General features: G+C 38.0%; 1 long non-coding RNA gene and 1 pseudogene across 1 annotated transcript; both read right to left on the bottom strand.

Moving 5' to 3' along the window:
* On the bottom strand, positions 1 to 19,316 carry LOC136828405 (zinc finger protein 85-like; annotated as a pseudogene).
* Positions 19,317 to 21,819: 2,503 nt separating this feature from the next.
* On the bottom strand, positions 21,820 to 24,592 carry LOC136828403 (uncharacterized). Its single transcript, XR_010850031.1, has 2 exons — positions 24,031 to 24,592; positions 21,820 to 22,822 (listed from the first exon to the last, which is right to left on the bottom strand). It is a non-coding gene; the product is annotated as an uncharacterized lncRNA (long non-coding RNA).
* Between the last annotated feature and the right edge of the window lie 3,364 nt (positions 24,593 to 27,956).

Raw genomic sequence — 27,956 nt, 5'->3', positions numbered from 1 at the left:
ATTAAATGCAGACACTTAAGATGACCAAAATAAAGAAAAAGAAGGTATGGAAGGCTGATTCATTGACAAATACAAGTTATTACAACCTTGGGAAAAGTGTCTGAAAAGAAGGTCACAGGTTGAGGACTGTATAAAACAATAGTTTGTAGCTGCAGACTGTATATCAATACAGAACAACAATGAAAAAACCTAAGTACAACAAAACACAAAGATCCACGTTATACATATCTCAAAATACTGTACAGTGCTTTAATTCATGACTGGGCATAAATACAAGGTAAAATATATACATGAATATCAATTACGTCACACAAATATATATAATATATATACATCTATTTACATATAAACATAACTACCTCAGACAAAGGTAGAAAATCACCACTGACCCAAATTAAGGGAGGTATAATGTGTCATGGGAGGCTGAGATTGAAAACTCCCAAACACATAGTTCATTGTTTCTCCCGTGTGAGCCTGTTCTCTGTTGACAACTGGTTCAGAAATTAAGAACTGCGGGACACATTCTTCAATAGTAACCTGGGAAGTTGGCTGTGGACCCTGAGGTAGATGGACAGTTTGATTTTGAGGTTCATTCCTTGCTTTTTCTTAAGTGACCCTGACGAATCACCGATTCTACCATTGCCAACTTCATTCCTGTCTCCTACAACTGATGCAACAGCTGCTGAGGGAGAGTTGGCTTTAACATAGGCATCGATTTCACCATCAATGTGAGCGTGCTGTTTAATATGGGTAAGTACCAATGGTTTCCGCATATAGCCTGCCCCACAAATAGTACATTCATATGGCTTCTTATCTGAATGAGTGAACATGTGTGCTCGACAATTGTTGGAGGAATTAAAAGCTTTTCCACATATCTCACACTTGAATGGTTTTTCCCCAGTATGAATTCGCATGTGTTTCTTATAATGCTGCTGATAGACAAAGCCAGCATCACAAAACTCACACCGATAAGGTCGTTCACCAGTGTGCACACTCATTGTGTGTCCATTCAGAAGTCTTTTCCATTTGAATGCTTTCCCACATGTCTGACACTTATATCTTTTCTCCTGCAAATGTGTGACTCTTTTGTGAGAGGATAAGTTACTCTTCTGACGGAAACATGTACCACAAATATCACACTCGAATGGCTTTTCACCAGTGTGTGTTCTCTCGTGATCTTTTGCTTTACTTTTAGTTGTAAATACTTTGCTACACTGTTTACATTTGAACTGTTTTATGAGTTACATCAAAAGCTGTGCAATTTGCTTTCACTTTCTTGGTTCCTTTGTGAGTTTTTATGCTTTATAAATCTTTCTTCACTAAGAAAAACTTTGATCACAAACATTGCAATTAAACCAATCTTCTTTCAAACCATGAATTTCCATATGGTTTACCAAGCACTCCCTAGTTTCAAATACTTTGTCACACACAGAGCACATGAAAGTAGTATTCTCCTGAAAGTGTTCTAATGAGGCATCATCAATAACAACAACTGCTAATTCCTCTTCTTTGATTTCTATTTCATCTTCATCATTTAATTCTTCAGGCACCTCCTGAATTTGTTTCACAACAACTTTGCCAGATTTAACGGTCAGGCTGCTTGTTTTCCGGGTCGCCCAATTTTTCCTGAACGCCCTTTCTTGCTTGGGCCCTTGGACTTTCCTTTGTCTGAAATGAAAAATAACCTAGAATGGAACTTAGTATGGATAACGTATTCCACCTAAATTAATTTGTACCTCTCATTCTACAGTAGTGTGTGTCTAGAACCACCTATACACATTCAACTAAAAACAAACTTTATGCACTTTTTCTTCCCTGGCAAAATTTAAAAGCTGCAAAATCATGAAAGTTTAAAATGAAATTTACCCCCATACTATCATTCCAGTCACAGGATATCATTATTCACCCTGGACTGACAACAAACAGAGCTAGTTTACAGCCTGTATGCCTTGATATTCATTTCTATACAACTGCCCCAGACCAAATGTTATTCTGGTGTTAGTTTAAAGCAGAAGATCCAATACTTATGCCTGACAACAGTAGCTAACAATTTAGTTTGTTGGGTGACATAACACCAAAAAAATTTTTAAAAACAATGTCTCTGTTATGTACTAACTGGACACGACTGCATCATAATAATAATAATAATAATAATAATAATAATAATAATAATAATAATAATAATAATAATAATAATAATAATAATAATAATAATAATAAAATAAAATAATTATAATAAATAATAATAAATAATAATAATAAATAATATTATTATTATTATTTGACTGCAAAGATAACAACAACCTTTTCTCAGACACAACTGATAATAAAAAGGATTTTGACAAAGGAAAAATCTATTTCTGGGGAGGGGCCCGTGACGGTGAAATAGTCCATTCAACACTTATTTCTAGGTAATTAAATACCAGAGAAAAGCTAAAGTAAAGCTGGGGTTATACCCCACAGAGCCTCCAAGAAATGGAGTCATGTATGGTAAAGGGTAGATTGTCACAATCACAGGATGCCCTATAAAGATAAAAAGTCCCAACGAGAGAGGTGCCGATACAAGCCCATGCAATGGACTGTACACAAGGCAATACTAGTTGCATTCCATGTTAGCACCCACCCCAAAGGGGTGGGTCAATGACTCGGACCCCTCCCCAGAAATAGATTTTTCCTTTGTCAAAATCCTTTTTCTGGATGGGGTCCCGTGTCACCCGGTGAAATAATAACAGAGAAATAAATATCATTCTTATGCTATAAAAGACAATGAATAAGGGGAATAACTGAGGCAGTGAAGGGAAAGTGACTAAGAATCAGAAAGGGAACCAGAGAGAGGGACAACGTTCCTGCCGCCACCGTAGGGAATTTAAAGCTGCTAAAGATTTCAAATAACGTTGAAAACTAGGGGAGAATTCCACCCTGAACATTTGGTAAGGTCCCCGAAATTCATGTAATGAAAATAATTAATGTAAGTGGCCACTGCTCTAATATTGAGCTTTGGAATTGAACCTGAATAGGCTTGTATTAAGAAAATACAAAACTTGCTGCCTAATAGCAGACACAATGACAGTAACCCCCTTTTCTAATAAAGAGAGGGCCTGACAAAATTGCGAGGTCATCCTACTAATATACATCTAGACAAATAAGGTAAAACAATCTGAAGACAATACAAATTACAACCTATCAATGCTAAGTTTATCTACTTATATTTCACTCAGGATCACAGTTCTGGAAATGAATCATTTCAAAAAGGATACCATAGAACATGCATTATTACCTGGAGAAGATGGTGGTTTGCTGACTTTCTTTGGTTTTGGCTCTGGTGGTGGCTGAGGTGCCCTGGTCTGCTCATCAATAACAGCTTTTCCAACCATCCCTTTCTTCACTAGGGCTAGCGTCATTGTATACTTGGTTGAAACTACCTGAAAAGTTGCAAAACAAAAATTTTTAATACCTTCTCCTTTTTTAATAAATATCTTCTAGACTATAGACAGAAATACAGTAATCCCCCCCGTATTCAAATTAATACCTCCAAGGGCCTGCTGGATGCTGGAAATTTCAGGATATGATGAAAATACATTCTGCAGATGTAAAACTTTGTACCCTTAATAATATTACCTTGTCAATACCACATAACCCCACACAGAAATCATTCAATAATGTGGAACTCAACATTATCTGACATAACAAGACCAGAGACCAAGGCCCAAAGATATATGATATACAGGCTGTCCCCAGTTATCGGCGGGGTTCCGTTCCGACAGCATGATGAAAACCGAAAATCGCCCATAACTGAAAATCGGCAATAATAGCACCGATCCCTGGTTATCGGCTATCTGATCAGCATCGCCAATAAGTGGGGATCAGCGCCCGATAACCGGGAATCGGCACTGAAAATCCAGTTATCGTCGTCATTAGACAAGTCCCATAAAATCGGATCGCCAGTAACCGAGGCCACCGATAACCAGGGACTTCTGTATATAAATTTCAAAAAAACTGAAAATCTGCTCTTCAATGGTTGGCAATGCTGCAAGGCCTCAGGAAAATGTTGTTAAGACTGCTTACACTCATAAACAGAGTGAGAAAGGGTTTTGAGGGTGAGGAAGGCCTCCATTAAAAAGGAGGGACAGTCAGTGTAGAGGAACTCACTCAGAGAAGGGGTTGCTTTGGAAGGTGGGTGGAGCTAGGGAGCAGTTTCCCTGGCTGGGAGGGGTGGGGATGCAGTGTTGATTGGGTGAAGGGAGCTCAGTAAACATCGGATTTACTAAAGCTTGTTTTGTTTCCTGCTGTTATGCTTATGATTTTTTTATTTACATTTTATGCTATTTGCATTTATATCTTTACTGTATTTTCTAATTTTTTATTTTACAACCCAACAGATGAATGCAATCATGTGTGCACAGTACATACATATGAACACACTCATTTGCTGATATCAAACTTGCTACAGCTTGTTTTGTTTCGTGTTGTTACGCTTATGATTCTATTATTCATATTTTATGCTATCCTCATTTACAATTTTACTGAATTTTCTGATTTTTACTTTTACAACCCAAAGATAAATGCAACTGTGTGCATGAGGTACATATGTACGTGTCGCACTCATTTGCTGGCATTAGCAGAGCTTGTTTCTTGTTGTTACACTTATGATTTTTTAATTTACATTTTACGCTTTTCTCATTAATATTTTTACTACATTTTCTCATTACTCATTTTTTGCAACCCAAAAGATAAATGCAATCACATATGGTATGTACATACACTGGCATTGGTGACCTTGCTTGAGCTTGTTATGTTTTTGTGTTTTTACATGTATGATTTTTCCACATTTTATTAAAGGATATGTGCACTAAGTACTGCACTTGTAATGAAATACATCAAGCACAAAAAAAAAAAAAAAAGAAGATACAGGAGAGAGAGAGAGAGAGAGAGAGAGAGAGAGAGAGAGAGAGAGAGAGAGAGAGAGAGAGAGAGAGAGAGAGAGAGAGAGAGAGAGAGAACAACCAAGATGAAATACGAACAGTGATAAAATATTCTCTTGTGTACTATTATGATGTGTTATAATCATACAGTCTACTAAGCTTATGAAACACTGTACAGTAAACCAAGCAAACTAAAAAGACAAATGGGAAACGAGATACTGTGCTAAGAAACGCACCCACACACACAAACACACACCCTATGCAGAGGCAGTAACGTCAACATTGATAAAATGACACATGCAAATGTAAACACACACACACACACAGGCATACAAGTAAAGCTTGTGTGATATGAGGTGAAAGGAAAAATCATTAATTCCAATAAAACAGAAAACAATCAACTACTTTTTAATAGTGTTCTTAAAATGAATTTGCTTTGGACAGATGCCAAGGGGAAATGCCCTATGTAGTGAGAAGTACACAGAGGGTGTTTTACATAACCAGTTTCCATGATGGTCTTTACTTATCAAACAAATTTCATTTTCAGCAGACTGTACTAGGCTCAGCTTTCAAACAAGATTAACAAACTTATAACTTATGTAACAATTCATAACCACCCTTATAATTACGGTAACAACCACTTACCAAAGAACTGACATACGCAACATTGAATATGATGTAAACAAATGAGTCAGGAAACAGCTGTTTTGCAATCTTACGGGATTTTACTTTAGCATAAAGTATGTTAGTTTACCTTTGTATACCCATTTGACATTTATATACAATAATAAAAATAGTAATTCCAGTACTGTACTTGTTTCTTTAGCAACTAAAAAATGATTCTTCTAATTCTTTCTCTAGCAGGCTCAATCTGCTGATTCTGAGAACATAAATATTATGTCAATGCAAATGGCGGATGATTAGTTCTTTATACATATTGTGATGATGATATAACATCATAATAATACAGTATTACTGGATTCAGTAAGTAAAATAACAGTTTCATTACTGTTACAAATGTCCTTTTGATCATTTGCACTTTGCTTTTCCGTCTTGATATTTCAATATGACATAACGTGAAATTGAAAAAGTACTATATAAATGTTTTTGTAAAGTTCATTTGACGTTTTCCCCATGCCTTGCCCTTCAATAATGACAACCTAGGTGTCAAATGAGGAGATAAATTCATGACCGTACCTAAGTCATTACCAACCCTTGACCTGACCATATTAATCCTTGCTTGAGGGGAAAATCAGTAGCCAGTTGCACCACACGGTTCCAATCTTGTTAAATAGTCCCCAGCCAATCTTGTCACGAGAGCTCTCTGAGGACATTCCCACTCCGTTCAACTACCTGTCATGCCATTAAGCGTCACTGCCTTGACCTGACCCACACTTGCATCTCCTCCCACTAAACCTTGCCTCTCCACTCTAAGTATCTCGGTATTGTCATCTCTCTCCCTGGAACCTTTTATCGGCCGACTTCCAATGACCTTTCCAGATACCTACCAGGATTAGTGGCATGCCCAAGACGAGGACAACAGATGACCCTAGTAAGAGGGAACTGTCAAAACACAACCACCGTCAGCGCAGTTTGCAGTATAAACACGAGCTCAGACGGACCATCCTTTGCTAGTGTATCTTGCAACATCTACCTGTCAAGAAGTCTGTCTGAATAGGGGCTCCGATCGAGTCCCTAATAGATATCTCTCTGATGCTGTCACTCTGAAGGTGGTCCTATCTAACCGCCTTGCCCTTTGAACGCTGATGCCTCTGTAGCCCACCAGCGCCATTCTGCTTCATCTAATCCCTCTATGGTGGGGGAATATACGCAACGCAGCTTCCACTGATGCCCTATTACGAGAACCTGGCTCTGATCTCCTTCAAGTCTTGTCCACGGACTAAGGTAATATGATCAGTTGTTTGTTCAGCCTCACCATTTTATCTCTACCTGATTTTTTCCACCTGTTCTCCTATTTCCATATCCATACCCCTATGCGTTCTTCCCCAGACTTGTGTGATTTTGATTGTGGTGTTTGATATATCAATATTGGAATACTAGTGTTAATTTTACATTCACTTTGGCTACAAGCGGTAACATACAGTGACTTATTGATACCAGTGTCTTGCTATTTGCTTGCATATTCCAAATTAAGTGTCACACAAAGTTCCTTCATGTATTACAACATCCCTGCTCTTGCAGATCCATGGTGAGAGTGCCTGCTGTGTGAAATTACCTGTAGGTCAACAGTGTCAGCTACCTGCATTTACAGGTGCCATACCCGGTCAAGGTATCCGGAGTCCCAGTGTGATCCTTGCCTTGCTTGCTGTACCCCATCCTGTACCTTCTAAGGATCTTATCTCATATTTGCAATGTGTATTAGCCTAAGAAGGAAGAGTTATATTGCTTGCACTTGTGTGACACTCTTCCTTAGTGATTGTGATCTCAACACAGTAATTTGGATTGTGCCACAGAGCTCCACTGATAGCTCCTGAAAATATTTTCTCTTCTGATATTTTAGTAAATTATACTTTTAATTGGGGAATCTGAAAAAGTTTTCTTCTGATAAATAAATTATTCTTAATGGTTTCTAAATCCTTATTCAGTCACTGGGTAAGTCACTTTCTGTTCACTGGAGCATAGCCCCGGCTATCTAGGTTATAATTAGATCCATCCCTTATCCCCAGGGCTGTGCGAACGTGACATTACTATTACCGCTACCTTACAGCCGTCATAGCCTATATGACTTATGCAAATGGATACTGTGAGTGTCACACCTAGCCTAGGTCAATAGTTCACACATACACGTTTGTATCTTCTATATGATAATACAATTTGGTAACAACTGATAAGAAAGTTGCAGTATAAAAATTCACTAATGGTCATAAAACCATGGTAGGTTGTGGGTAAACAAAGGTAGGCTAACCACCGACTAAATTGTGTCATTTATGAGAAAGAACAAGAAAGGGTTACATGTTTTCTCAAACAGTACAGTAATATATTTTGTTATAAATATGGGGAAAAAAGATAGAAAATTCACCTTTTGCATAAAGCTTTCAGTTTAAAGTCTCATGGTTCTTGTTTAAAAGCATATTGGGTATTTACAGTTATGTGGTATTGACAAGGTTAGGTGAGGATGAGTACAGAGTTGCCCTTGGCCACCCAAGATTTTTTTACTTGCCCTTATCCAGATTTCGCCATCATCCGATGGGCCTTGGCTCTATTAATCCGGATAACTGACGGATTACTCCACACTAAATATGCTAATTAACAACAAACAACACAATTCAGTTTCCTTACCAACAACAGAGAATACACTGTACAGTACTAGACACAAAATAAAACCAAACTGTGTTTATACTGTGCACAAAATGTATAAAAAAATCTTAACACCCAAATATCCTGTGATATGCCAAAACTGCTGGACTTGAATAATCTTTTTTTTTTTTTACAAAGAATAACCAAGAAAGCAAACCGAGAAAAGCAAGCAACTCAACGCAACATGATGCTTACATGTATATTTACACACACAAACACATGTACAAATGCACAAGCTGATTTTATATTGAACAAGTGGCTACCATTTTGTACTGCATTTTGATAGTACCTCTATACTTAAAAATATAATAAAAAATTTACTCAAATGTTTGTGTGTGCAGGGTTTTTTACACATGTATGACAGCAATATTGTGTTATTTAGTACAGCATACAAAAATTTATGAAATCTTTACACCATCCAAAACAGATCAGAAGCTACTAGAGCTAAGGCTACCATAAATCTTTGTCTGAAACCTTTGCTAATGTGAAATGCACTAGATTAACACCATTATATTTAGTACAATTCAGTATGGGATATTAACTTTATCATGTACTATATATATACTGAGTTTATGCCTTGAAATTGAATATGTGCAACTTATAGAAAAAGTGACACATACTGTACTGAAACACATACTGTACCAAGCTCTCTAAGGTAGGAAAGTCAACCCATGAGTACTATTAAGACTTGAGAGAGAGAGAGAGAGAGAGAGAGAGAGAGAGAGAGAGAGAGAGAGAGAGAGAGAGAGAGAGAGAGAGAGAGAGAGAGAGAGAAAACAAAACTGCAACTGCCATTATCTTAGAAAAGTTTACAATTCATATTTGACTCACTTGATTACAAGATCTTTTAAACCTGCAAAGAGAGAGAGAGAGAGAGAGAGAGAGAGAGAGAGAGAGAGAGAGAGAGAGAGAGAGAGAGAGTTCCAACTGAACAAACAGCACAGATGATCTAAATGCCACCTAATCATTTCATCATGTCTTGAACTCATATGGATATGCAATACTCATCCCAAATGGCCTTCCCACCCCAAACTCCTGCCCTATTACTCTTTCACAAGCATCCTACCCCCAAAAAACCCTAATCTCAGTCTGTTTACGCCTGTGAGCAGCGTTACTATCATTTCTTTCAGCTCACAGAGCGGTGCCAACCATCAGTGTGGCTATTATGGGGCTGGGGCCCTCTGGATAATGTCGGGTACAGGCAGTCCCCGGTTATCGGTGGGGTTCTGTTTCTGAGGGTGTGATGATAACCGAAAATCGCCGCTAACCGAAAATCGGCAATTTCAGCGATTTTCGGTTATTGGTTATCGGCGCCTGTCAGGTATGTATCGGCGCCAATACCCAATTATCTGCGCCAATAAGTGGAAATCAGCAATTTTTGGCGCCGAAAATTGCTGATTTCCGCTTATCGGCGCCAATAATTGGGTACTGGCACCAATACATACCTAACAGAGGCGTCGATAACCGAAAATCGGCGCTTTTCAGCACTGATAACCCCCGATAATCGCCGATTTTCAGTTAGCAGCGATTTTTGGTTATCATCACACCCTCAGAAACGGAACCCGGTAACCAGGGACTGCCTGTAATTGAGGGATTAATGTATATTTTTCACTGATCTGTATTTTCTGGACCAAACACAGGGTTACAAATTTTTTTCTATTTACATGTCTGCACACAAATACAACCCTTATTTTAGTCATGACTTTCATTCCGGCTACAGATTAAAGCAAATTTTCTAGCACAGTGACATTCACTCTTCAATAGCATAAAACACTGGTTCCAGATGGGCACCACCAAAAGGGAACTTACGTGTCACAGACCCCTCCTTTCTTCCAATCTTGTGCTTCTCATCCATTCTAATTTCTTCTTGGTTGGCTGTTTAACTTAGTTAACTTTACCTTGTTTCATTTTCAATTCAAAATCAAAATATTACAATGTGACTCAGCAGTCTCATTACACTAATAATGCTGTAATCAGGATGGGTGCATGTACTATATGAAGGCAGGCCACAAGGTATATAACCTCTAATACTTCTGGATTTGTACAATTCTTCTCCTTGTTCTCATCTGTATTTATCGTTTATGGATATATAAATGTCTTCAGACTAATGACAACAATCTCCTCATTTTTAGAACAAGGGTAAGAATGTTCTGGCTATTGTTGAAATATTATACAGCCATTGTATGCCTCTCAAATCCTGCAACTAATGGTATTCAAGGTTTCATGAGTAATGATACAGGGAAGATTATTATTATTATTAATTAAGTAGGTAGTAGACCCTCTTTTAAACACATAGTGTTAAAAGTGATAGCTGCGTCACTGTGAAATGCCAGAAAATGACGTCACACACCAGACCCGCCCAGCTCAGCAAGGGTACAACAGAGAAACCCTCAGCCATAAACTTTTGGCTTGTGAGAAAATCTCGCCAGCCAATAAGCAGCGCGAATGTTTTCTCCTTAGCCAATCAGCGGGCAGCTGAATTTGGCCCCCCACTGACCTTCTCGAGTCTAAAGAGCAGGACTCACATCAAAAATCAATCTACTCCCGTCTTTTGGTGTGACCATGCTCAGTGGAGCCTTAGCAAATTGTGGCCTCAATTAACACCAAAGAAGACTTTCTCCTGAAGGACAACTCAAAAGAAGACTTCTTCCTGAAGAACAACTCTACAGAAGATGAACTACCAATTTCAGTATCCTGTTACTGTTATACAGTACTGTGTTCATCTGAAATAAATCATCTAATTTTGCAACCTGTTTTCCTCTTCAAGTATGACCAATATCGGCATGTTACTGGCAGAATACAGTATCCTAGAAAAATCAATTACAGGCAGTTCCCGGTTAACAGCGATCCGGTTTTACAGCGTAATCGACAATTTCCGCTTATCGGCACCAATAATTGGGCATTGGCACTAATATATACCTAACAGAGGTGCTGATAACCAAAAATCAGCAATTTTCGGCGCCAATAAGCCCTGAAAATCGCCGAAAATCTCCAATTTTCAATTAGTGGCGATGTTCGGTTATCATCACACCCTCAGAACGGAACCCCCACCGATAACCAGGACTGCCTGTATTAGAAAAATAGAGAAAACTCTATACTAACTGAATGCCACTGATGCAGCTATCACTTTTAACACCACTATTATTGTTATTATGATTATTATTAAATAAGATTTGGAAATCAAAGAAATCAAACACAAATCTGCACACGAAAGCAATTTCATAAATTATTCTGACATGATGTATTGCTCTATGTAAATAAATCATGGTATCAAAATGTAACTCTTGTATTTTGTATCCAAAGGGTTAGTCTTCCTATGACTAAGGTTGTGACAAAGGTGATGATCATTTTTTCTGAAAAAACCATATCATGAAATGCTACCTCTTACACCCTCCTTTAATTAAACTAGTTGGAGTGGTTTCAAAGACTCATGACATAAAAGTTTATGATGAGGATTTTGACATATTTTTCACTACAGCTGCCCAGGTCAAAAACAGCCAACCAATTGAAAAACAAGAGCTAGATTTCATTACTAGACAACACAAAACTCACCTACTGCAAAACCTTACATATCATAATGCCTTCCTTCCACCAAATTCAATAAGGAAAGTATTATCAAAATTCAACTAACCTGTACCTATATAGTATTTGTCAAAAATGACTCTTCAATTGTAATGGGTGTGATACTGGCCCCTCTGTAACAATTAACCTGTGATTAACTGCGCACTCTGTTGATACTAAGGGGTAGGCAGGCAACTACCTCTGGAACAGAGGTTTTGTCCAGGAAATGTAAAAACTGCTTGGTAAGTGCTATGGCCAACTCACCTGTTTCATATTGATAAGCTTATCCTCCAGTGCATCTATGTCATCAATCAACTTGAAACACTTTTTGCAAACTATACTTGAATGGACAAGAGAGGTGTTGAGCTCCTGGTTCACAATTGCACTCAGAATAGAATGGATCTGCATTTTTCCATGGGTGGTTGTAACCTTTCAAGAAGAAAAAATCTATCAATCACACAAAATTTAAATCCAAGTCATGGTAACCTACTCTCTATCAATCTTTCAATTTGCAATGTAACTGTAATCTATTTTTATACAAACATATCCCTGAAATAAAATGGCTTCATTTTTAATTCCTTCTTTTGTGAAGATCATACTATGATATTCAGTTAACAGTGTTAAATGCATTTATTAATATTATACAGTACTAGTTTTTCAGGTCTTCCCAGTGTTTCTTACATAATTCACGCTGTAATTAAGCTTTCTCATCTGATAAATGTATGGATTTTTTATGCTTCCATGTTCCTAATTTCTTTTCTTTCAACAACTTCAGTTATCTATGCAAATCCCACTGATACACACCTTTTCTGAAAACACTTCCATGCCTCCTTTGGCAAACATCCCTAAATGCACATTACAGACAAGGCAATGAGGTGTTGTTGAGCCCCCAGTTTTAGCAATTTTGGACGTCTGCTGAGGCATCTGGTGCATCTGGGACTGCATTTGCTGAGGCAAAGCCTGAGTGGATGGCTGTGTTTGCTGTTGATGAGGCTGCTGTTGGTGCTGCTGCTGCTGGTGATGATGTTGTTGCTGTGCTGGTAGCTGCTGGTGTGGAAGATGGTGTTGTTGCTGTTGGACCTGCATCTGAGGTATTCCAAAATGCTGCCATTTCTGCAATACATGTTGTGGTCTGTTCCAATCCATCTGCAATAAAAAGTGTCAACTTTTTTTTAAAATCAGTTATTAGCTTTTTTCTTTACTCACAATTAAAGCAAAAATTTCCCTTCCATCTTTACTCACAAAGAAAGCAAAAATTTCCCTTCCATCAAGAATCAAAGGGTGTCTGAAGCAAAGTAACTGTTGAAAAGGAGAAAACTGGAGACAGGTAGAGTTAAAGATATTGCGCTAATGTTTGGAAAATGACCAAAGGTAAAGAGTGAAAACAACATATAGAAATGCAAATCAAATGCTAGGCATTATGTCTCAAAAAGGTTTCTTTACAATAAAATTACAGTTTTAGTTTACTATTTTCTTATGTTTTCAAGTCAACAAAGAAAGTGGTAGGAGAGTGGAATAACAAGTATCGTGAATGATAAAAAGATGACTATTGAAATACAGTAGTTGAACAGAGACTGAGAAGGTATTTTTCTGTAGCTTGTTATCACTGAACTTGTTTCTATTCCCATTTATAAAATCTTTCATAGTAGACATGGCAGCCAAAAGACCAGAAATCATATCTTTTTATTTACACCAACATTTTGGAAATCCCTTCTCATCTTCAGGGCTACAATACAATCAATCTGTACATACATGCTTAAATAGCTCATATATATAAGATACTTAGTTATGTCATTAAGCCAAAAGTAAAATAAAAATAAGCCAAAAATAAAATAAAAACTATATAGCAGTCTTATGATAAAGCAAATCAAAACCAAACATAGAGTATAAATAACATAGATAAAAAAAGCTAACTCTTAAATCTTTCAGTAATAACATAAGTTATATTTGCATAAAATGCAGTATGTGTAATATATATATACCCCGCAACATAAATTCAAAAGGAAGCACTTTAGTACCTAAAAATATATTTCATAGTCATGTCAGCTCATTTCTATGTTTTGCATATAAGAGCCAGAGACAGCTGCCACAAAAACCTCAATTCAGTTACCTTATCCATAAAAATACCTGTACCTATTAGCTTCCTAATTTGAGTATGCAGCTCAACAATTGGATATGCAGTACAGGCAGTCCTCGGTTATCAGCAGCCTCGGTTACCAGCAATCCAGTTTTACGGCGGTTGTCTAGCGAAGACGATAACCAAATTTTCGTCGCTGATAACCAGTTATCGGCACCAATAACCAGGGATCAGTGCTATTATCGCTGATTTTCGGTTAGCGACAATTTTTGGTTATCGTCACGCCGTCGGGAACAGAACCCCACCAATAACCGGGGACTGCCTGTAATCATTCTGTCCAGGAGAATCCAGTAAACACAAACTCACCACATACTCTTTCTTTTACCAAAATTTTCTTTGTTGTTTTCATGGATTTTCCAGGGTCCACTTAATTTCTCAATGGTTTTTTGTATGCAGAGACCTCTTCTATCTCTAATAAACTATCCCCTCCCTACTGGCTAGGCAACCAAAACCTTCATTACACCCATACTTATCCTAACCCTAACCAATTCAAGAGATTACTGCCACTATCATATCTTTCTTCACTCAATACATCTATAACGAGTGCAAACAGAAATGACATAACTACCAATCCTTTATGCAAACCAATTCTAATTTCAATTCCTGTTTTACCACAGGGTGTTGTCTTTGTTCCTTTATACAGTGCATCATTTCAGTCAAACTATCCAACTTTCTTGGTACACTCTTTTTTCTTAAACACAAAAACTACCTTCCCGGGTATTCTATCAAATGCATTCTCTTGGTCTATAAATGCACAACGGGGCTTCTGATTACTTTCCAGCCTCTTCTCCTGTTACTGTCTCATTATAAAGAAGGCACAAGCCATACTGCTGTTCACCAATCTTCATAATTCCTCGTAATCTCTCATCAAATGTTCATGTTCTGTTAGTCCAGTTCATTTATAATCGCCACACTCCACAATATCTCCCTTCTGTTTAAACATATTTACCATCAGACTTTCCTCCAAGTCATTTGGCACCATTCCTCTTCCCAGATTACTCAACAATTCCGCAATCCGTTTTTCCACCTCTAGGCCAAGTACCTTCAAAAAGGTTAGGTTGGCTCAAGTATGCTAAGAAAGGCACTTGGGTGAAATTATATACCAGTATTTTATTCTCTATTTTATTGCTCTTGAGGTCAAGTTGGGTTGGATTGGGATGTCTTAGCAAAGGCCCCAGGTCAGGCAGGAACCAGAGCACTATATCAAGTTAGATTATGGAAGGTTATATCTTTGGTCTACCATAATTATATATATAAGGGGCTGGGGACCACAATCCTAGCCTGACTTCATAAAACTGCCTAAAAATTGTCCTCCATGTCCCCTGCTCAGAGGCAGCGAAATGATATCATGCATTACAAAAATAATGTGCCCACCGCTAACCTGCACTACATATTACTCAATATCTGTAAAGGTAAAAAATGGCTAAAACACAAGAAAAGCATTTAGAAAACTATATAATGAAAGTTCTTTGGAATGTTCTAAATCACCCAAAAATGATGTTATTTTGCCAATTAGTATTGCCCACTCAGAGATCATGAATTACAGTACGGTTCATAAACTTTCCTAATATCCAGCTCAACGTAAACAGGGGCCAGGAGCACCTGTTTCAAACAGGTCCCATGATTCTTGTTTATTAGTGCGACACACCTGAGGAATGGGTCAGGAATTTTAAACCAAGCCATATCTATCCCCAGGCTCACCTAGGTCAAGCCATAGGCCTATAGGACTTTTTTAATCCAACCAATCAGAGCAATATGAGTAACATGCACGTGCCTTGATTCAAAAACATTTGTTTTTTCAACTTCCCAATCGCCCTAATGGATGCACATTTCATAAAATTCATCAATTATATTACTGATTATGACAAGTTTAATGCCATAGAGAAACCTACTTTCTCCCAATTGAGCAGCATCACTCGTTACCTTGAATAATTCTACTAAAGTCCCACAATGGCAGGTATTATAGGGGGAATTCTCTGGCCAGTGAAAAATGCAATGTCAGGACTCTAGCACACACAAACAAAGAGGTCAATGTCCATACCAGCCAAAGAACATTTTTCTTTATGTGCTACAGTTACCAAAATGAAGAGACTGGAACCCACAGATTTCGAGTTTAGGTAATGAGTGCATTTCTGATAGGCTCGCATAGTGGTAAGCATGGATTTCAACGTATATCATCAAGGGTGCCCTAGGCCAGTGTCCATGTTTGTATTTCCATCCATTGATTTACTTGTTTGCATTTTCACAATATTATTGGGGAGGGGAGCCCACTGACATTGTTGGGGCACGGTGCCCTACTTAAGATTAGCCAAGGTTAAGATCTATTTCTGTTAAAGTATGTCTTTGATATACTTCTAAGTAGGCCATAACAACTTGTAGCCAAGGATAGGCCTTATGTTTGAATGGAAATTTGCACCCAATGACATATATATATATATATATATATATATATATATATATATATATATATATATATATATATATATATATATATATATATATATATATATATATATATATATATATATATATATATATATATATATATATATATATATATATATATATATATATATACATACATACATACATACATACATACATACATACATGCATACATACATACACATACTATGTTCAAGTTAACAGAACATAAGAGCCAAGCTAGGTTGCAAATCATCCCATATATTATGCATGTCTGTGAGTTAAGGTTAGCCTTGACTGGAACAAGTAGCCTAGTTAGACGTCCTCATGTTCAATGGGAAACTTCAACCCAGCTGACCTATACTGGCTATACACTATGGTCCCATATGAAGAATGCAGGGAGAAGCTCTGGAAAATGACCATTTTCATATTTCATATGAACGTAGGAGCAAATGTAGCCATAGGGGTCACGTGGTCTAGCTTAGGCTATCCCTTAACTGTAGCGAGCATTCTTAGAGGAGTATGGTCTAACCGAACTCACCTTTACCTCACCTTACCTTAGACGTTGTTCCCTTACCTGGCTGAGAGGGGTTTGCCCCCACTAGAACCCCTCAATCTGCACAGATATTATGATGGAATCAACGACTACAGAATGAGGCACATTTTCATGATTTTCGCAAGGATTTTTGGGGAAAAACTGAGGGTTACTACCGCATCGTGATTCCTGCCAGTTGCTGACCAAGATACTTACCTAATTTTGTTTATGTCTGTGGAGTATGTTTATGATATTTATCTTCATGTTTTTGTGAAATCATTTGAGAAATTTGCCAAGCTCATTTGCAGAAGTTTTTGTTTCTATGTTCATCCCTGAGGGGTTCGTAGTACACAAGGCGTCCCAAGAAGCTTTACTGTAGACAGAGATAGAATATAGAATTTTGGCCAATGGCCAAGCATTGGGACCTAGCCTTGCCTATGGGGTCATTCAGTCCTGAAACGAAAATTGACAGTAAATGGTTTGAAAGGCGTAACAGGAGGAAAACCTTGCAGTTTCACTATGAATAGTTCAGAGGTGAGCTAGACTATGGCAATTGACACTTTCCTATGTTATTTTACTTGCTTTACAAGAATTTAAAGTAATATTTTGTCGGCTGGCTGTAACTAAACTGTAATTGACCTTTGAAGACTACCCGGAGTGGTAGATCTAAGCCAGCATTCCACGGCAAACCCCCCACCCCCCTCCATAGCTAATACAGCAAAATTGTAACCAGTAAACACCCCTGAAAATAACAACCTAACATACCCTAGGGGTGTTTACTGGTTACAATTTTGCCATAATAGCTATGGAGGGGGTGGGGGGCTTGCCACGGAATGCCAGCTTGGATCTATGCAAGTAAAATAACATAGGAAAAGTCAATGGGTAGATTACAGTTTTGTATCCTGGGCCGCCTAACTCATTCTGCCGTGCAGAGATCCCTCCGCCAAGGTAAGTAGTTCCACCCAAACAGCTGACGACCAACGACCCGAAATGCCCCGAGACCTGCTTTGCCCTGCGTCCTTCCTCAGTCTCGTCCGGGTTCAAGAGTTGCTAACATGGCTACTTTCGTGTCTTCCGTGTCGTATCCGACCCACGTGGAATTTGCGGCTAAGAATCCAGTGACCCTTTAAAGCTTTCCTCGAATTATTTAAACGTGCATATCCCTTAAATAGAGCCGTTTCAACACCCGTCAAAATGCGGTCTAATGTCGCCGAATCACAACAATCACGGGACGCTGCTAGTTCCAGTTGTCCCGATCTCGCCGAAAGCCAGTGTCCCATCACCAAAACGAAGAAGAATGGAGCCACCGATATCGGCCATTCCGGATTTCTCAGACGATTCCGACTTCGAATGAGGTACGTGCTATTTCGAAAAGTTAACGATTTACTAACTCCACGGCCCTTCTGGGGGGGTCTGGGGGCAAAGCCCCCCCGGCCAGGTAAGGGCACGCCGTCCTATGTTAGGTTAGGTTGGTTTCATTAGTTTAGGTCGCGACCTAGGTTTGTGGGGGGGTCCAGTGGGGGTGAAGCCCCCCCGGCCAGGTAAGGGCACACCGTCCTAAGTTCGGTTAGGTCGGTTTCATCAGGTTGGGTCGCCATCTTTTTGTATCCGTCCGCCGATTCTTTAGCCAGTACCCACTGCCACCTGGTGGTGGGTCACAGGTAGGATATCAGCAGACGGAAACCCACAGCACACGAAACTGTAACTGCGCCAAGTCAATTGCCACCGCGGAACTACAGCTTAGAATTAACGAATCGTTAAGAGAGGGTGGAAAGTAAGAGAGAAGAAAGAGAATATGAAAGGAGGTACAGTAAAAGGAACGAAAGAGGTTGCAGCTAGGGGCCGAGGGGACACTGCTAAGAACCTGAAGTGATGCCTACAGTGCACTGCGTGAGGTGCACTGACGGCACTAACCCCTTACGGAGAGCTTTACTGTAGAATTCCGGACAGCCTATCTGAGCATTACCTGTGGTCCTTTAAGGTAGCCTCATCAATTTTTGCTACTATATAGAATTACCCAATTTTTTTTTAGATAGGGCCTACGGTGGGTTACACGCATAAGGTGACAATTAGTAAATACAATAATGTGGTGTTTGCCTAATTTTAATATGGTCAAAAATGATTCAAAACGCACGATATATGGTTTCTCGGGGGTATCATATTGCGAAGATTTTATAGTTCATTACCATTATTCCTCGCGCAACGTTTTGGTCAGCTGGTTATAATGCTACTCAAGACATCTACACAGATTCAAGATCATACTGTACCTTGAGCGTATGTCAACAAGAAAATGCCAGTGGGCAATTCACTCTATTTCACAGCATCAGACATTAATCGGGCGTCAAAACAGACCCAGAAGACGCCGTTGTCAGTGGTTCTGTTTTGTTCCAGCAATGCTCGCTGGCGAAATCTACAGTGTTCTAAATATAATTCGTGATAAATATATTCATTTTTATTTTTCTGCTGCATGTATTTAAATACATTTTGAATATCTCTGCCTACTATCGATATGGAGAAATTATGGTTCAATCCTTTTCTTGTAGGATACTGGCTTTTTTATTCTATATTCTAAGTAAAGATTTTGGAGCATAACATTGTCGTACTATCACTACACTGTAGGACAGTCTGCCGAAGCAGAAGGGTGGCTTATTCTCAGACAACTAAATCTATGCATTCTTTACTGTTCAGTACGACTCTACAGAAATTAAAGGTGGTGTTATTGACTCTCTATGACGGAAATACACACGAAAGCACAGCTCAGCTATAATATATATTATATTATATATATATATATATATATATATATATATATATATATATATATATATATATATACATATATATATATATATATATATATATATATATATATATATATATATATATATATAATATATATATAATATATATATATATATATATATATATATATATATAATATATATATAATATATATATAATATATATATATATATATATATATATATATATATAATATATATATAATATATATATATATATATATATATATATAATATATATATAATATATATATAATATATATATATATATATATATATATATATATATATATATATATATATATATATACATATATATATATATACATATATATATATATATATATATATATATATATATATATATAGTATATTAGTGTATATACATATCCTTTTTCCCTGAAGGAGTTAACGCCTAAAAAATGTTACCCATGATATTTTCAACAACGCGTATTAGTTTTGGACGCCTTATTCCATATAGTTCTTATTCCAGCAGTCCAGTTACTGGCCGATCACCGCCACGGGTGCTTAAATTTTCTATAGAAATACAAACGACAGAGCAAACTTGCTATGGCCATCAACCACCTAGTGTTAGTTTACAAGTAACTGCGACGCTTCGACGAACTTTACCAGAATGTGTATAACTGTGCCATTTGTGGGACTTGACCACCTTTTTTCCGTAACCGGGAATAAACAAGGACTCGAGATTTTTATATTTGATTCTTCACATTGTCAGACATTCATTTTCATGTATGTTTGGACGCTCCTTTTATTTAAGCTGGTTTTTTTCAAAAATTAATAAAGTAATGAATTGCGTTTTTAAGGGTCATTTCTGTTACTTTACTTTACTCCTCCCTGGGTAAGAAACCAAAATTAGTAATGTTGTGAGTTACACTTACTACGTGACCCTAATCAAGTATTTATTTCATTTAAAAAAAATACTTAAATGAACATATTCATCTAGTGTCTGCAGGTAAAGGGATGTAGGATACACGAAGGCCCGAGAGAAACCATTTTAGTCCTCAAGAGTAGTTACTGGACCAAGAGGCGGCTGATAATATGCTGTTAATTGGACCTCCTCTCACTTTACCTTATTATTAAGCAATTAATACAATAGTTTCTTAAGTCATTGGGATATAGCTCTTATCACCTGAATCGAAATATTTCCCATTAAGTTTTTTACAAAAGCTTCCTTCATATGGGAGCTCAGAAATAAGACTAAACATACAAAATTAAACGGATCTCTATAGCCTGCAAGTTTATGCATTCATTAATAAGCTTACGATATTCACTTAGTGGCCATTTACGGGGCTCAATTGCAATAGAAAAATAAGGTTAGATCTTGCAATAAGCAAAAGCAGTTTAGTTAAAAAAAAAGGTATCTCATTGTTCAATTACATGTATACAGGGTTGATATTTTGTAGCCCATAGGATACAGGCAACCGTATTTGACCGTTGCTAACTAACAAGTACATAATGCAGTCTAAGTGCCCATTAAGGACAAAAAGTAAGAAAAATTCACGGCTGTAGTATAAATTAAAGATTCTTAAAATTTAGTATTCTTGCATAATATGATCATGGGTTAAAGCATACGTTACTTCACTTTGGTTTTATGTACAGCGCCCCACAGGGATAATTCCCTCTCTGGCGAGCTCTTGTACGCTTTCAAAATAAGGTGCTACTTATATATTTTTTATTTGTCTTTCAGTGTTTTCTCGTCATTATCGTAGCTCCTGCAGAATAGGAGTGTCTTTAGTTTCTTCTTTAAATTTGATTTCTTCTTGTATTCTCTCCCCCTTCCGGTGGTAGTCCTGGTGCACAGTGTGCAAATGCTCTCTCGCCCGACTTACAATTCGTTCTAGGTTCAAATAGCCTATATGCTTCACTTGCATGTCTGATTACAATATTCATCATTTAGTTTATTTTAGATTAATCACATTACTGCTTAGCCAAGTCTCCGTTAGCATTAATTGTGACTATAAGATTTCTAATAGTGTTAAGTTTTATTTCCTACGGACTGTATGTTTATTAAATTGCATAGAAGATTATTAGTCATAGCCATGATCCGTTACAATATTTTCTTCTGCAATACAGCCGGTAAAGGTGTTTTAAAAGAACATGCTTACTAAAATCGAATATATTCTCCACATTCACACTTTCGATACAGTCAACATTCTAAAAAAATTGGTATAAGCCCAAATGATCAATTGCATTTGCGTTCATCGAATTCCAGTAGCCTATATTACAATAAACTATACACTAGAATCATGAGAATTTATATACCCGTTGTCACTATTTTCAGAAGTCAGCACAAAAAGTAATCATAACTGTTAAAATTATGCAGGCAAAATCTACTAAAAATGACTCCGCCCGAAAGAATGTAACTTTCCGTTGTGTATTTTCACACGTTTGTGATCATCAGTTATTACATAAAAGCAAGCAAGAGAATGTAATTAGAAACGCTTCAAAATGTCAATTGGGCCTCCATCTACTAATTTCCACTTCGAAGCCCTTTTCCGCCGGGAACGTCAAGCTCTGGTCAACTTTGTGGAGAGCAGCGACAACTTTGAACCTGACATCGCCTCGGAAGGGTCCTGCCCTGATGGTGTGAAAGAGCAGACCAAAGTTACCCCTGGGTAAAGTAAGGTCTTGGATAAGGGCGGTGACCTTGATATCGTTGCTCAGGAAATCCGTTCCTTCGAGAGGGATGTATTCCGTGGTGAAGTCGCTAAAGCCGAACCTCGCCTCTTTTAAGGGAGCGAGTAAGGCATCCATATTTTTCATAGAGTAGAACCGGGGGAACCCTCGCAGAATTCCCTCCACCTTCCCTGGAATGGGATGCGGGTGGTAGAAAGTGTACACCCAATGTCTGTGGTAAAACAGGGATATGAGATCGACAGCGTACTCGTGACCTTTGTGTAAGGTCACCAACACGAAGGTGTTGTCGAACAAGACCTCGATGTCTTCGATGTGTTCTTTCCCAATAACCGAAAGGAGAATGTTGACGGTCTCCTGATGGCTCTGTGACCTCGGAACCTCTTTTGTCACGGACACGATCACGATTCTGTCCACGTCATCTTTGGCCTCCTGACAAAGCGCGAGTTAAAGTTGGCAGATCCATCATCTGGAATGGGATAGAAAAACATTTCACCATCATAAAAGAATTAAGTGATTTCCTCGAGTACTGCGACAAAGAATGGATTAGAATAATCTCGAATACCTACAGCTGTGCATATTGCAGTCTAGCGTTTCAACAGGTCAACGTGCTATACTTCTGGTTTATTGTGAAAGTGTTCACATTGTTAACAAGTGTTTTAGTCTTAACTGTGTTATTTGGTACCTCAAGTTCAGTACCGTAAAATAAGTCTTTTTAACAAAATTTTGACTACCACAAACATAGCCAAAAGGAACTGAAAACCAAAATCAAGTCTGGTAAGTTACACAGAACACACTACCAGCACTACAGTACTGTTATCCCTGAAAACTAAAGTTCCTTCTTTAACAAGAGCTAAAGAAACTGAAGAACAATTGGATGAATGAAACACGGAAGAAAAAGGACGAATAGGCCAATGGCCAGAAGTACTTGTTGCCCATAACGACAGACAAATATGTTACAATATACATCAGAAAGACGCTGTTAGCTTCTTTACTCTTGCCATTTTTGTCTTTTCTAACAAACAAAACGTCAATGGCCAGAAGTACTTGTTGCCGACAACTACAGAAAATAATATGTTTACAATGTACGTTGGCTTCATTACTCTGATATGTTCGTCTTTTCTATATAAAAGAAACTTAAGAAAAGAACTGCAGTCGGTATTCACATAAGGAAAATCTCTCACTAACAATCGATTTGGCAAGTGGCAAAGGCAAGTAAATCTTACAAAGGTAATTAGAAAATAAAACAAGCGATTTTAAGACAATAAGAACAGGAATAATGCAAACAACAAAACTTCTTATAGTAATACTAAAAGGGATTTTGCAAAAGCAGTAGGGAATAACGTCATAAAACTATTTTGAATGGCGATTTTCTTGAAGCAATAATATGAATAACGCAGAGGACGCAATTCTAGGCTATGAAAGGGTACCAACTATCTAGTTATTGTGAATATTCCAACAAGATTTGGGAAAAACAATCCAATATGGAATGGCCCTGATTCGTCAAGCCTCTAAGCGTTAATAAAATTAACTTTACGGACAGCACGGATATCACACAACAAAAACTAACATATGAAGAGAAGTCTTCAGTTAAAAAAAAGCTGAGCTAAAATGAAACAGGCGTGGGTGCAGACCTTGAAGTAACAGAAAAAACACAAAAAAATTGTCATAACTTACGTTTTAAAGTAAAAAAAATCTGGGAAAATGTCTTAAAAGCAAAGTCGGTGTATATGAACAAGACAAATTTAAACCTGATACCAATAACAAAGCTACGAAACACAATCCTAGTTAGCGAGCACTAACGAAGCCAGGCCAAGATTAGTTGGAGGGTGTGAAGCTTGAAGAGAGGTAAATAAGTGTACCACTGGTCAGGGAGTGGTAATGGGGAGTGGTGGTTTAACCCTCCCACGCTAGACAATAACTATGCAAATTAACTGTGTAACAACCCATGAAATAAACGAAAACTGCGCATTTGAGACAGTAAAATATTGCTGGCTTCGGACTGAGGAAACCAACCTGAATGCTCTTCTAGTTAGTGTCAGTTGCTTTTTTCTTTCTTTAAATCTGCAAGTGAAAATCATTATGGACAAAGTCAACAGACTATAAACCCAACAGGGCTCCAAACGGAAATCAGACTGCAAAGAGAAGGAAGTTATGAAGAAAAGCTTTAAAACAAATACGGTGGAATAGAAAATAAAACCGATACACTTGAATTCAAAAGACATCACCAGAAAGCAGGAAAGAATTTGCTCCTCTCTGAATCATTTGGAAATGAGAAGACCCTGCTACTGCTTTAAGCGATCAATTCCACATTTTAGTTGTAGCCAAAATAAAACTCGTAGCAAACTTCTGCTAGGAAACGGAGTTCGGGAGGAAATCAGATGATTTTTTCTTATGATAAGCGAATCGAACAAAATTTAAGCATTTGGTCTTTATCGGCTGTTGTAAGTAAAGCTGAAAAGTGTTTACCAGAGTAATAACATCCCTTCCTGAAACACTCGACACCAGTGGTTCTCAAATTTTGTGGTTACTTTATCCCCGTCAGTGGTGTGATAGACCACCGTTACCTCTTTAGTTATGCGAAGTTATAATATAAAGGAAAGAAAAATACTGGAATGCTCAATTTCTAATGCATTTTTATATGTAATTAATTTCACTTTACTCAAGCCTTAAGAAATAAAGAATTTAGATTTTAGACATCATTCCTTATGATAAAAATCAGTCTATTTACTTCTGTATTATTTATTTATTTATTCATTTACTTATTATTATTATTTATTATAAATTTGCTGAAATTTACTCCAGAGAACTATTACTTGTTGAAAGTGTCTCGTTACCCCCAGAAACGGCTTCATTATCCCACGGGGGTAATACCCCCAGTTTGCGAACCACGTTCGCCTGGCGAAATCGTAAATTATCAGGTCGTATAGTTAACATTACTTAAAGTCGTTCTCGAATCATTCTTTATTCGTACAGCACTTGAAGAAATATATCATCTGATGATGCACTAAAACCTGACGATGACGGCATTGGTATCACATGCTTTAGAAATTTTGTTCTGCCATTGTCGGAAAACGTGTTGTCTGGTTCCAAGTTCCTAAGCGCTCAATCTACAGACACAGTTGCGGCCAGAGTAGCCTACACTGTTTGTGTGAGGTGCAGAGCTATTTTAACAGTCTTGCTTTATAGCTTTTCTCTTTCGTACTGTTAATCCCTCATGCAATGTTCATCGTAGGCCTAGTGTCAACTTCCCCATTCCATCATGAAATACCTTAGATTGCTTAAATGAGACAAGTTCCTTGCAAGCCTTCGTCTAAAGTGGTAGTCGTGCCATACATGAATTATTTTCTCTTAGGAGGCCCGAGATAAGAGAGAGGATTTACGTGATTTCTATTATCATGTACGCACGTCATTTCACGGAAGCTGTTTGCACACAGCTGAAAAACAGATATAACTTTATGGATAAAAGTACCCTCAAGGCTGCATTACCCAACTCCGAGTAATGCACTTTCATCTGAATTTCGGAAATCAGCACCTTCTTTATTTCCACTCATTACCGAGCTGCCATGTATTAACTGTGGATAGTGGAAATGTACAAACAATCGCTGACCAGTGGAGACCGTAGCCACTTGCAAAAAATGTTTTAGAAATAAAGGCGACTGAAGTAGATAAATTTTGGGCATCTGCGAGAAAAGGAAGAAAATTATGTTGACCTTGCTAACTTGGCATTGGATATACTAAGCTTACCCTACTCTAATACAGTGAGCGAAAGAGTGTTTAGTAAAGTCAATCTTTAAAATAAAACAAAGAAATAGATTGAAAACTGCTACAGTAAATACAGCCATATTAACTACAGATTGTGTAAAAAAAAAAAACAACAAAAACAAGGCAATTGTGTTGTAAAGACGTCAGACGCCTCTTCATTTCGTATCAATCACGTTCTTGCATCACACTTATTAAATAAACATGTCAAGAATCTCATGTTAATATTCATATGTAGAATTTCCTGGCTTTTCCGCCGATATATATTTTATCATTGTATGTATGTTATGTCTCTTAAAATTGCCATTTGTTTGACTGTCAACAAACACAAATTGCTCAGAGTGAGGGTCACGGCAATCGGAGGTCGGGCCCTACGTTTCCGTCCGCACTCTGCCATGTACAGTATACCTGAGCCCAGGTGAATAAAATTTTTTACACATCCATACTGCTAAAAACCTTGAAAGGTAGCAGGAACTGCCCACTCAAGAGAGAAATCAAGAAAAACGTTGAGCTTCAAGAGGAACTAGACCCCCCCAACACATATGCTGGCGACCTCCTAGCAGCTTTAAGGAGAGTAGGAATGCAAAATCAAGCTGCCGCAATCAAGGAAGACACGCCAATCGCAGAGTACAGAGAACATGCACCCTGGGAGCCTGAACTATTCAAGATAAACTTTACAGTCCTCCCTGCAAGCAAAGAAGCATCCACTGCTCAACAGCTAAGGCTTGCAGCCCAAGAGGCAATCAGGAAAACTGCAGTCACACATGAATATTTTACAGATGGATCAGTAGATCTCAGCATCCCAGCAGCAGCAGCTGGGGTCCACTCAACAACCCTCAAAGGATGCTGGAGGCTCTCTGACAATGCCTCCACTCTACAAACTGAACTGGTTGCCATTGCAAAAGCTCTAGAAGACTCGCAGCATAGGCAGGGAAACACAACAATTCATACTAACTCAAAAGGAGCACTACAGGCTATAACAAAAGGAAAAGCAAAGGAAAACATCAGACTTCTATCAAGCATATGGGCAATTGCAAGCCTCCACCAAAACAGGAACAGGGAAATAACATTAGACTGGATTCCGAGCCATGTGGGAATCCAAGGAAACGAAGAAGCAGATTCTTTAGCAAAAGGTGGGTTGCTACACACCAACATTAGTATCAAAATCACCCCCTCTCTCACACAACTGAAAAACAAGGCAGCAGCACACTGCCAACTACAGGAGGAAAGCAAAGTCAGAAGAGCTGTTTTCGGTGGCTCAAAAACCGCCAAATGGTACATGGACACCGTAAACCTAAAACCACACAATATAACCAAAGACATGTCACAGGCTCTAGCAGTCATAATCCATCGGCTAAGGCTAGGATACCTGTGCACATGGCAAAGAATAGTAGACAATCCTCAACCATGCAAGTACTGTGAGACAATCCCAGAAGAACCCTGAACACTACCTTCTTGACTGTACAGAAACAGAACAGCTAAGAACAAGTTATGAAGGTAATGAAAGGACAGCTACCCAAATAACAAAGCACATACTGACAAACATCCATGAATTTGCAGGCTTCCTATGCTCCTACCCACAACCATGGTAACTCTAAAGAATCCATACCTTTAACCACCCACTCTCCTTCCCAATTCTTAAATCAGACACAACAGACCTGACCCAGACAATAAATCAAAAGCCATACCATTCATCTCTAGATGCTGACTCTTTTAGAAATCACTCCCTCCCCTATCATTCCATCCATCACAATCAACACCCAACAAATACACAAAACACATACAGACACAAGAATTAGGACCGGACAAGGAATATGGCTTTAGATCACCACGAACTAGCA

Source organism: Macrobrachium rosenbergii, chromosome 42 (genome assembly GCF_040412425.1).
Source record: "Macrobrachium rosenbergii isolate ZJJX-2024 chromosome 42, ASM4041242v1, whole genome shotgun sequence".
In the NCBI taxonomy this organism is placed as follows: Eukaryota; Metazoa; Arthropoda; class Malacostraca; order Decapoda; family Palaemonidae; genus Macrobrachium; species Macrobrachium rosenbergii.
The sequence above is the reverse complement of the archived record's forward strand: the minus strand, read 5'-3'. Positions and strand labels throughout refer to the sequence as shown.